Genomic DNA, 12486 nt, shown 5'->3' with positions numbered 1-12486 from the left:
TGTCAGTCGGTTGAATTACCACCAGCTCTAGACCCCCTACTTCTGTTTTTAACTTTAGCTTTCTTGTAGATCTTTTTAAGTTACTAATCCTTTGCACATAATTAAAAAAAAAACACTAACACGCTGTTTTCCAGACAAGCGCCTGTCAGTTATAATCGAGCACGATTGTAGACAGTATCAAGTTGAAGTTGAAGTTAACAAAGTTGACTCAATGAAACAAATAATATGATCTTAACATAATATATCTATAACAGTGTTCTATAATGTATGTTCATCAGAGAGGCAGGCAAGATATGCATCAGCAGATACAGATGAACACCCAAGTTGCAACAATATAACAAGAAAGTGTCTCAGACACAGTATGTATATGTGTATGTATATAACGATTCGTGGAAGTATTTTCATTTATATAAGCTAACAATTCAACTTTAAACTATAAAATGACAATGTCATAATCTTTAAATTGAAATTATTTACTAACAATGAAACGGACATACTGAACCAATAGAATCATATCATTGTTTAACAATAACCGTAATATCTTAGCTGATGGCTATCAATAATCAAAATCATTCAGAACAATGCTCATCATTTTTGTAAGTAGTAAATAGAGTTTACCAATTAAAACAAAAATATTTAAAAATATACAGGTCACTGAGCGAGATGCAGATGTTGTACTATGCCAACAGAACAGCTTGGCAGACAAACAAGAAAAGTTCTACGAAATAATCATAGTACTGACTGATATTCTCATAACAAAAATAAAAAAATGAGTGAGTACACATGAGGTTATTACCTAAACATTGTTTCAAAAATATTATATAGGCATTGAAATAATATATTTTGTTCACTTGTTGAATGGTTGTTCCAATGCTGGAAAACCTACATAAACAAACAAGGAACCAAACTATCAGTGTATGACTCAGAGATATACAAGCACAAATATAATGAAAACATTTATATTTAATCTGTTAATTTCCTAAGTAAAGTAATTTGCGACAATGGTTTCTCTAACTCTTCTCCCATCCGATACAGCCTGAAACATATCTCCCTTGGCAACCTCTTCTAAAGGTTCCGGATCAACTACTGGTTCCCCCACATCAATCGAAGAACAGCACAAGCAATGATGGTTCGAGTGACATTGGCCGGCTTCATTCTTATCTGTTATAAAAAGAAGTTGGAGGAATAACATTGACAAATAATGTTACATCACACATTGTTAAAAATGTTGTCAAATTTGTCCCCAATGTTTGATGCAGAGTAAATGGTAACAACTTCTTTTTGTCCCGAGTGTAACAATTAATTAATATCTTATGTATTTCTTATGAGCTTTAACAAATACACAAAAACATATCTAAAAATGTTTAATTTTTGTAGCTGGCATTCAGTAATGTATCAGTACTTCACAGTAATACGAGACAGTTGTGTATAATGCTGTTACATTGACTTGTTCAAGATGTCAAAATGAGTTGCATGTATTCATATTTAGAATATTCAGCATATTTTTCCGTCTATAAGTAAGTTGAATTTAAGAACTGAAGTGTGTCTATGGCATGCAAAAATAATGTTAATTTATTTATAACTTTTTTTCCAACTCTTAGACTTGATATGCCTAGAAATATATGATGATGTCAATTTCTATTAACCATCTGTGTTGATTAAATACATTTTTTATAATCTTTAATAAATTTTACCATTAATTATATAAACAATTTCCATACATACCTCACCATGAAGGACATAAAAGGTTCTCTTCCAAACCCCGAAGGCCCTTTCAATACTGTTTCTGGTGCCTATGCAAGCAGTATTGTACTATTCCTGAGGTTCTTACTCTGTGAAAACAGTTACAAATATGTTGATAGTTTTAATACTGAACTATTTTATTGGAAAAGTGTTAGTACTTAGAGAATCAAGTAAAATCTATTTCATAATTATATGTGTTGATTATATGCTAAGCATACATGAAAATTGTTTCGTGTGTTTCGTTTTGTTTTGCAGTTTATGAAAAAAAAACATTTGTCATTATAATATTTCCACTAAAAGAAACATTGCAATTTCAACTAAAATATGTGTTTTGCTGGATACATTAGATATGTATCGCTACATGTACCAGAACATGCCAATGCGACGTTGTTTAAGACTTATTCGGTGGAGAAAACGGTATTCCTTGACATGTGCGTGCTCAACAACAGTTGTTCTAGAAGTTGTCCGTGTATAACAGCCATGTGCGTGCTCAACAACAATCGTCAAAACCAATCGAAACTCAACTTTACCTTGAAAATAACGCCATTAAAAATCGATGTATCCATTTTTTGCCAGTTACAATGCGTCCGCATGAACAATTGGTACCTAAACAGTGCTAATTAGTCTGAAAACAGTTATATTATTGTTAGTCCGTGTACAACAGCAATTGACGGTTCAGGAAATAGGAAAATATTCCATGAGTAATCTCCACACTCAGACCAACCAGAGGGAAACGGTTGATACTCGATGAAACCGCGTCCGGCTGGCCCTACGATAGGCGTCATCCGATTAAAAACAAGTAAGTAATAAGGAAGATGTACCTATTTGAACACTCAATTTGTCCATCTAAGCGAGGCATCGGCGGCCATGTTTTCTCAATTCTGACAACGTGATTCCCCGCATTGGAGAAGCATGTGGTGACGTCTAATATGGGACGACACTTAACGCACATGCTTTTAGACCGGTTTGTTCAGAGTTCGGCTGAAACTATTAAAGGTGTTGGTCACTGGCTTTGACAGGAAAATACAAACGATTTTCGTATCATACCGTTTTAGAGGCATTTCATGAGCTTATCATGCATGTATTGTTTTCTATCAGCTATTAAGTTGTACTTGGTTGTATTTAGGCAATACACATTTTTAAAATCGCGCAAGCAGTCGAACTTATTCAAATTAAAATATTACCCGAGACTTTCTTTAGTTAAACAAAAATCTTTTTGTTTTTGGCAATGCACTTACAAACTACTTTCTACTCAAGTAGTCCGTTTTAATTTTACAAACAGGCAAAACCAAACTTATCAGAGTGTCTAATTATTCTACTCATAACTCAAAATTTCTTAACAACATGAAATGTAGAGATTTAATGCGTTACTTAATGCTACATTGAGCAAAGCATTTCATGTTGCGATTTACTGGTGTAACGTTCTTCCATATGTGTACAAGGGAAGCGAGTTATGCTGCGTATTGTGTTTCAATTCGTATAGATTGTTCTGCCTGTTGTCGCGTGTGATATTTGGGGTTTCGTGCCCTAGGTAAGACATTCTGATGGATTGGAATGCAAACAACTACAACACACCAAAACGACAATGTGTTGTCATGTTACTCCTTTATAGCTGTTTCCTGCTTCAAACGGAAAGACGGAAAAACATATTTCTAGTTTTGATGCGTCTTTTGTCGTTTTTTCATTACGAATCATTGGCGCCCTGCAAGCCAGTTAGAACGCGGAAACGACGTCAAAATGCACAAGTAATTGGCGCGCGAACGAAATATGTGTCGTGAAGCATTTCTTATGGGTACATGTGCTTTTGATCATAGTAATTATTGTCTATCCAGCATGTGAACCAAACGTTGGTTCAGTTTGCGACTCAAGTAAATTATTTAGACAAAAGCGGACTCTTGAGACATTCTAGTCAAATGGAAACAAGTACCGGTATATGTATTTTGCTTATAAATATATGTATACTCAAGTTAAGAGATGTCATTTGCAAACATTATTATTTATTTATTTAAAAAAAAAAAAAATTTTTTTTTTTGGGGGGGGGGGGGAGACTATGTCTGTTTGCATCCCAGATAAATTACTGGTGTTTAAAGTATGTACTAGTTCTCTATAAAGAACGAAAACTAATCGTTGCATAGTCATTACAACTTACACATCTCTTAACATGAGTATACATATATTTATAAGCAGAATACAATGTTCACATAAGACCCGCATTGGATCTAAAGAAGGGGTATTTTTAAAGTATCAAACACAATTTCTGAAAATTAATTTGAATGCTCAAATTGGTATGCCCATGTACATGGGCGTCCGCAGGAATTTTCCTAAGGGGGGGGGGTCAAGGTTTTTTAATCCCCCTTGCCGCCGGAGGCGTAGACAAATTTGAGAATAAGGCCAGATAATGGTGCATCATGAAGCATATCTGGAAAGTTACGAGTTAGGATTTGGAATTGATAAATTGACTGTATTGGAGTAGGTTATACTTATTTTTCTCTCCTTTGATCATAGTGACTTTTCTCAAATAGAATCTAAATACAACTTCTGACGCACATAGTGACTGTAACAGCAAACGTTAAGTTTTTCAGAGAGAGCCCTAAGAGAAGACGGCTAGTTCCGAACACACCATTGTAAAGCGAAACAAGGTGGACTGCAAAGTAAAAAAGCATACGAATCTTTGCTAACCATTTCATCGAAATACGCCTTCATTTAAAATATATAGCGCAAAACGAACAGAATACGAAAGGGCGACAGACTGCACATCAGCTATGAACGGCAAGTGGAACGGCGACAATTGTGATAACGCTCCACATAATAGCCAGATATTCGTCCGTTTTAGAGCCCATCACACAAGCGCTTCAGGCTGTTCAATTAGACATAATCGGTGTCAAAAAACACGTTGATAATCTGACATTGATGTTCACAGATCATCTAGAAAATGCGGATTCGATTTTCGCGGAGGATATATTCGGTCCGGCATTAAAAACAGCCGAAGATTATGGTGTTACAATGACAATACCACGGCAATGTGGCCGTCAAGTACACGGAGCAAATATTGGTGGAACCAGTGAAGAATACTACGATTTATAATCCGTGCATGGACTCAATGATCCAATCTCTAGGATGCCGATTTTTATAATCTAATATGCCTGCGTTCATGTTATATCAACTCCATCCGAACCACATCAAAATTCAATCGATCAGACTATAAAGATACAATCCTAACCATCGACGAATTTTATCAAATCGATAATTTTGAACAAGACGCAATGTCATTATACAACAGGAACAAGAAGGAATTCATCAAACAGAATGAGTAAGATTTTGTTGACTTGGTCAAAAAAGGATTTATTTCCGGCCGTGCGTCATATTATTAACCCTGCCGCAACCACTTGTACGATGAAACGATCATTTAGCACGCTGAGACGAGTCAAGACATGGCTAAGATCCACCATGTCCGACGACAGGCTCTCAGGATTATGCACGATGAGGTTCACAGGGATCTGATCAACACCGACAGGAATATTAAATTTTTATTAAAAAAATCATCGAGAAATTCGGCAGAGACCCACCTCGCCTTCACTTCCCATTTAGGGACTGAATAAATGTTATTTGTTAATAAATTGACTTCTCCGCACGAATGAATCATGTTTAAAACAATTTTTTTGAGAGTTAATAATATGTGCAATAACCGCATCCATGACTTGTTTACATGTAAATGGGAGTTGATGTTCGTGTGAAACTAACCAGGGGTCATTCTGACCAAGATTGTTCTATTCAGGAATTATAATTGTACACGTATAGATTTGTCCATGTTCAACTATCTTTTTCGCTCATCGATTTTCCAGGGGGGGGGGGGGGGGGGGTCGGGGTCAGCTGACCCCATTTGCACCTATGTGCGGACGCCCATGCCCATGTACCTCGTTTGTACCTGTCTATTGTACATTTAACTTCAAATCTACATTTAAATATTCAGCTGTGATACCACATTGAATTTCGGATAGTACAAACACAATAGAAATTTATGTAAGTCTTATAAATATTACAGAACTATACATAACATAGTCAATATAAATTGCCGCCATAGAGTCTTTTGATGATTTTTGCTTTGGCAGACTCTCGGATTTATTCTGAACGCGAATTATTTCAGCTATATTGAACATAGATAAGCCAACAGTTGTTAAACTCGTTAACGTCGTTAATGTCTATATAATGTTATTATATGAAATAATATACTCAACGTTATTTAACGCAAAGATCTCAGTTGTGTATAGCCTGCTACAAAAACTACACCCAACAATGAAGTAAACAACAAATGAACATTTCGCAATATTATTGATACAATTGAGAATTGCGAAAGAAAGGGATTGTCCATTTATTCTTATCATAGTTAATACTAAATGGACATTATTAGGATACTTTGCAATTGTGAAATAAATCATTTGCTGAAAATTACATTTAGTTTAACAGTAACACATCAAAATGACAACAGAAGGTAAGAATGATCTATTTAGTAAGATTGCGTCGATGAATGATTTCATGTATTTTTTTACTAAATGACATTGTTTTTTTTAGCTAAGTTAGTTTTTAAGTCTTTAGATGGTGAAATTACATATTAGTCTGACCTTGTAATCAAGCTGTTAAAATGAAAATACAAAAATAATTTTTACATTGAACAAAGACCTATCAATATTGCTAGGTCTTTGCATTGAAGGGTCCCTCTAGTCTAATGTGAAAATTCTTTTTACCTGTACAAAATTTGTTAAAATGCAGACTTCCAAAGTAACTGTCATAAAAGCATTATGTTTGAAAAAGTAAAATAACATTCCTGACTTAGAAAAATGTTAAACATTAGTTCATAACTGAATTTCATTATTATGACATGCGTAAAATAATAATAAATCATTTGTAACGCTTTCTTCCTTAATTTGAGAAATAAGTTGAGAACTGACAAAGCGTGAATATTTTGCTGTCACATTGAAACCTGCACGGCTCAGTGGTAGGGCTCAAACTTTTGCTTTTGCTTACAGAGGGTCCCTGGTTTCAATACCAGGAAGAAAATATGTTTTTTAATTATTTTTTCTTGTTAATACAATTTTTAATACCGGTAGATTTGTTAGTAAACATATTCAATGAAAATATTCAAAATTCCAAAATTATATATTCTTATAATGGAATTGTGTATATTAAGTTTATTTATTTATTTCAGTGTCATACTACTTGGTAATAACTAATACTGGTTTAATTTGAAAAGTGAAATGGACTTGTTCACAGATTTTGGAATTTTGAATTTAATCAGTCTATTAAAAAGTGTCCCTTATAAAAATAACCAAAATTTCAACGTGTGATTGGCTCCGGGGAAAAAAAAGAGAACTATGTCCTGCTTTCCACGCCGTTCAAAGCCAATCTCGCGTTCGCTTATAAATGTTCGGCTAATGTTGCTGGAAATTCACATAGAATATATAATTTTTATGTCCCCCACCACTATAGTGGGGTACATATTGTTTTTGCCCTGTCTGTTGGTTGGTTTGTTTGTGTGTTTGTTTGTTTGTTTGAGCCAACTTTAACATTTGCAATTTTGAAGATAGCAACTTGATATTTGGCATGCATGTGTATCTCATGAAGCTGCACATTTTGAGCGGTGAAAGGTCGAGGTGAAGGTCACCCTTCAAGGTCAAAGGTCAAATATATAGCTTCAAAGTGGCGCAAAAGGGAACATAGTGTTTTTGACGAACACATATCTTGTTATTCTTATTGTTACGCAAAAAATAAAAACGAGCATTTTGCATCTAATTAAATCTTAGTTTCCATACATGTACCACATCTAGCGTTGAAATTTTGGCTATTGCTATTAGGAACACTGATTTTGTATGTGTTCACTTTATTTTTTGAAATATTGATTTTGAGTCTGTATTTGGCTTTGAAGTAAAAAACAACACTAAAACAAAATAAAAACTTTAACTTTAATCAATTAAGGCATACCTTTGGCATGCCTTTGTATACTTTATTTTGTTTATTTTTACAACTTTTATTAAGCACATTGTTAAGTTACTTTGAGTAAATGTTTCAAAATTGGAGACAGTAGTTGCCACATATGACTTTGACCAAATTTAATTGAAACCCTCCTAAAAATAATTATTTTTCCTGTTTTGTTCCAGGGGATGCTCGTAAAGCTGCCATTGAGAGATACAAGATTGTTGCAGGCCTCTTCGGGCTACTGTCAGTTGGCTTGCTTATAATTGGCTTTATTTCAGCCATAAAGTACCCAGACAATGGGTTTGGCCCTCCTTACTTCATTGGAGGATTTACTGGGGGATTTCTGGTATGATCTTGTAATATAGTTTTTACTTGTGATTTTACCTCCGGCACCCCCCCCCCCCCCCCCCCCCTCCTCCCCCAACTCTATCCTAAAAAAGACAGAAAATATTGGAGTCACTGTGAAGGTTTGTTTGTTGGTCCATTGGTCTGATGGTAAGCATTAAATGTTATAAGTTTATGCGGTGAACTACTTACACTTTTTTCATGTTATCAAATTGAAACGTAAATATGTTAACACCATGAAAAGAAGGCCTGCAAAACTCTTTTATCTGAGTACAAAGTGCTTAAGGTTGAGCTATGGTGATCAGTGTTTTTGTCGGGGCCCACTAAAGTACCAAGGGGGACACATGGGCTTGCACAATCTTGATAAAGTTTGGTACATGTACGAAAATTTATCTTTTTCATATGTAGGTCTTGTACATAATATTGTCAAATGGTGTCAAAGCTTGGATCACAAAGTTTGATTTTAGAAGAAAATTTTGCTTTAGATGTTACATTTTTGATTTGGAAAATTGTTATTCTGTCATTCTCGTACATATTAAAAATGCAACCATAAAGTAATGAAATTGCAATTAAGTCAAATGTAAATTTTCTTTCAGCGTTTTTAATTTGTCTAACAAGGCTCATGTGAGGTTAACTTTTGTATACAAATGTGTGTTAGTGATTAATTATGAGCTTAGTGTTGGGTATCATGGTGTGCTATCGATTCAAATTTCGAATTTTCCAATGTGGTGAGCCTAGCTTTAATTATGTTTTTAGCTCACCTGAGCACAACTTCTCATAGTGAGCTTTTGGGATCACCTTTCCGTCGTCAGAGGTCAAAATTTCGCCTAATTAACAATCTAGAAGCCACATTTATTGTTTGATCGTCATGAAACTTGGTCAGAAGATTTTTTAGCTCACCCGTCATGAAGTGACATGGTGAGCTTATGTGACCATTTGATGTCCGGTGTCCCTTGTGCGTGCGTGCGTCCGTCCGTCAACAATTTGTTTGTGTAGATAGTACAGGTCACAGTTTTCATTCAATCTTTATAAAATTGGGTCAGAATGTTTATCTTGATGAAATCTGGGTTGGAATTATATTTGGGTCATCTGGGGTCAAACACTAGGTCACTAGGTCAAATAATAGAAAAGCCTTGTGTAGACAATAGAGGTAATAGTTTTCACCCAATCTTTATGAAATTTTGTCAGAATGTTTATCTTGATGAAATCTGGTTTGGGATTGTATTTGAGTCGTCTGGGGTCAAAAACTAGGTCACTAGGTCAAATAATAGAAAAACCTTGTGTAGACAAAAGAGGTCACAGTTTTCATCCAATCTTTATGAAATTTTGTCAGAATGTTTATCTTGATGAAATCTGGGTTGGGATTGTATTTGGGTCATCTGGGGTCAAAAACTAGGTCACTAGGTCAAATAATAGAAAAACTTTGTGTAGACAATATATGTCACAGTTTTCAACCAATCTTTATGAAATTTGGTCAGAATGTTTATCTTGATGAAATCGCTATTAAAATTGTATTTGCATCATCCGGGGTCAAAAAACAAGGTCACTAGGTCAAATAATAGAAAAACCTTGTGTAGACAATAGAGTTCATAGTTTTCATCTTATCTTAATGAAATTTTGTCAGACACAACACAAATGATGATGATACTGGTAATGGATTCACAAACATTAAAAAACAACCCAAATATCTAATTATAATGATTGCATTGCTCGAATTAATTATTGCCATTACAGGTACTTCAGATTGTTATCTTTATTTTTGCAGAAATTCAACATAGTGGTGAAACCAATAAAACAACCCAAATTGTTACATATGAATCTTATTCGACCTGTCATTCACCTATCCTTCTCTCTATAAAACTCATTTATACCTGTACTTGCATTGTTGCAGTACAATATTGTTAATTGATGCCTTCTTAAATATCAATCTGATTATTGTGTAACAAGCTCAAGCTGCCTGTAAATTGGCCCAATTAACTGGTCACTCCAATCAAAGACGTTTGTCTTAATGTAAGATAGACACCGTTCATAAGATTGATAACAACTTGAAATATTTTAGGCCTACAGTTAGCAGTCAGTCAGTAGTTTGTGTGTAATTATCAAAGATTTGTTATTTTAACAGGTTTTATTGTTATTTCAAGTGGAAATACCTTTGCAAGCTGAGTCTGAAAATTGTTCCAGTTGTTTAAAAACACTATGTCAAAAATGTGAACAATTTGGTAGTAAACAATTTATCATATCTTTTAAGAAGATAAAAAAAAACTGTATGGTTAAAAAGAAAAGTTGCTTGGGCAGTTGTTTTTGCCAAAATAATTTATTTATGCTTCAGATTTTTTGTGTCTTTAAATTACATATAGTTTGACAGTTTTTTTGATATGATTAATTTTCCAATGTCTTGTGTGTGTTTACTTCTATATGTGAACACATTTGTAACTATAACAAAGATCAAGTGATGTTTAACTTTTGTACCTTAAAAGAACATCAATTTTGAATTTCTAGTAATAATTCTCATACTCATTTACTTCTTTATAACTGACTTTGATATATAACTATTCAACATATTGTATTTAATTAGGTAAAAACTATTTAATAAACACTCACTCTATTGAAAAAATACTGTTGCTTTCTGTATCTGTTCTTGCAAAAACAGGTTGTAACAAGTCATCCCCATGTAACATCCAAAGATGCAGAGATGCTTATATTGTATCTCATGATCTCAAAGCTGGACAACAATTTGTGGAAAACTGTACTTCCATTTTCTTTTGCTGATCCTCATTATTAAATTATAGTCCTCATATTACTTTTATCCAAAATACAAATGTATAGCTTTCTCGCAACGGGTAGCAAATGTCTATTTAAAAAAACACATAAAATCACACACACAAAATTACCTTTAACGCATATATCTATATATCTGCCAAAACAACAAACCCTTTCTACTCACAAAACATATTAACAACCCTTGCTTAATGTTAATAGTACTCTGCTGAGCAACCTAGGGCCACAATGGCCTTCTTGTTGTGTATTGTTTTTGTGTATAATGTTGTGTATAATTATATTGTTGCCTATTGTTTAGTCAATTGGTCACCAAGGCTGATATATAGGAATACTGAAACTCAAGAAAGATTGTTGTTAAAAAAACATATGCTAAACTTTTATATAAGCCTAGTGACCAATTGCAAAGACAATATCTGACAATTAAATGTTGAAACTTCCCTTGTCAAATAAAAACGCACTTTTTACCAAAACACACATTTAGCGCACTTAAAAGTGCGTTAATTGTGTGTTTTTTGTTAATATGTGTGTTTTCAGTGTTCAAAAGTGCATTTAAGTGCGCTTTTTGTGCGTTTTTCTTTTCAAGTGCGTTATTTTAGTGAAAAAGTGCGTTTTTTGTGTGTTTTCTTCATCTGTAAGTGCGCTTTTGAGTGTAGATGTGAGCAAAATGTGTGTTTTTTATCTAAGAAGTGCGTCTTTTATTTAGGAAGTGCGTTTTTTGTGTGTTTTCTTCATCTGTAAGTGCGCTTTTGAGTGTAGATATGAGCAAAATGTGTGTTTTTTATCTAAGAAGTGCGTCTTTTATTTAGAAAGTGCGTCTTTTATCTAAGAAGTGTGTTTTAAGGTTTACAGATGTGGGTTTTTTCTCACAAAAGTGCGTTTTTCTATTTTGATGTGCGTCTTTTTTAAGCATAAGTTAGTCTTTTATTTCATAAGTGCGTTTTTATCATATGATCTGTTTTAAACGGATGTATCTAAAAAGACACATGTTTAACACACTTCTTAAAAAGTGCGTCTTTAACAACCGTTTAGCAAATGTTGTACAGAAATTGAACAAGAAACAAAATTGTTGCAGGCTCTAACAATTTATTTTCATCAAATGAATAAACATAGACATATATCTCAGTAACCTGTAATAATATAAGGGGCAGTTTGAATAATTACTGTTTGTCCATATTAACCTGTTGAATGTTGGCATACTTTATCATACAATTTCAATGCATACCCTATTGCTTACGTTTTAATCTCAAACATTTCTAAAAAATTCCACCTAAATCAGACTGTGTGTAACTAATTAAAAATATTGAAAGTGTCAAAAGTATTATGTGGGCTTGATAGTATCAATGATATTTCCTTAACATAAATAAGTATTTGAACTTTCTTATACTGATATTTATACCCTAATACAATTAATGTCTACCACATTGACCATAAACATACATTTTAAAAGGCAATTTAAATAATATTTACATGTATACTATTAATATTATTTGCTAAAACCATTCAGCATGTTATATTTAAATATTTACAATTAAATATAATGTGTTAAGGGTGCTGTGTATTATTCAATAAATATTTTGGTGTTGAAATGACTGCCTTATCAGTATTTCTCAAATTATGCAATTTTTGGCATAGACACAGCATGGAATCAGA

This window comes from Dreissena polymorpha, chromosome 13, assembly GCF_020536995.1.
Source record: "Dreissena polymorpha isolate Duluth1 chromosome 13, UMN_Dpol_1.0, whole genome shotgun sequence".
NCBI classification, from domain to species: Eukaryota; Metazoa; Mollusca; class Bivalvia; order Myida; family Dreissenidae; genus Dreissena; species Dreissena polymorpha.
This window is presented reverse-complemented; position numbering follows the sequence as displayed.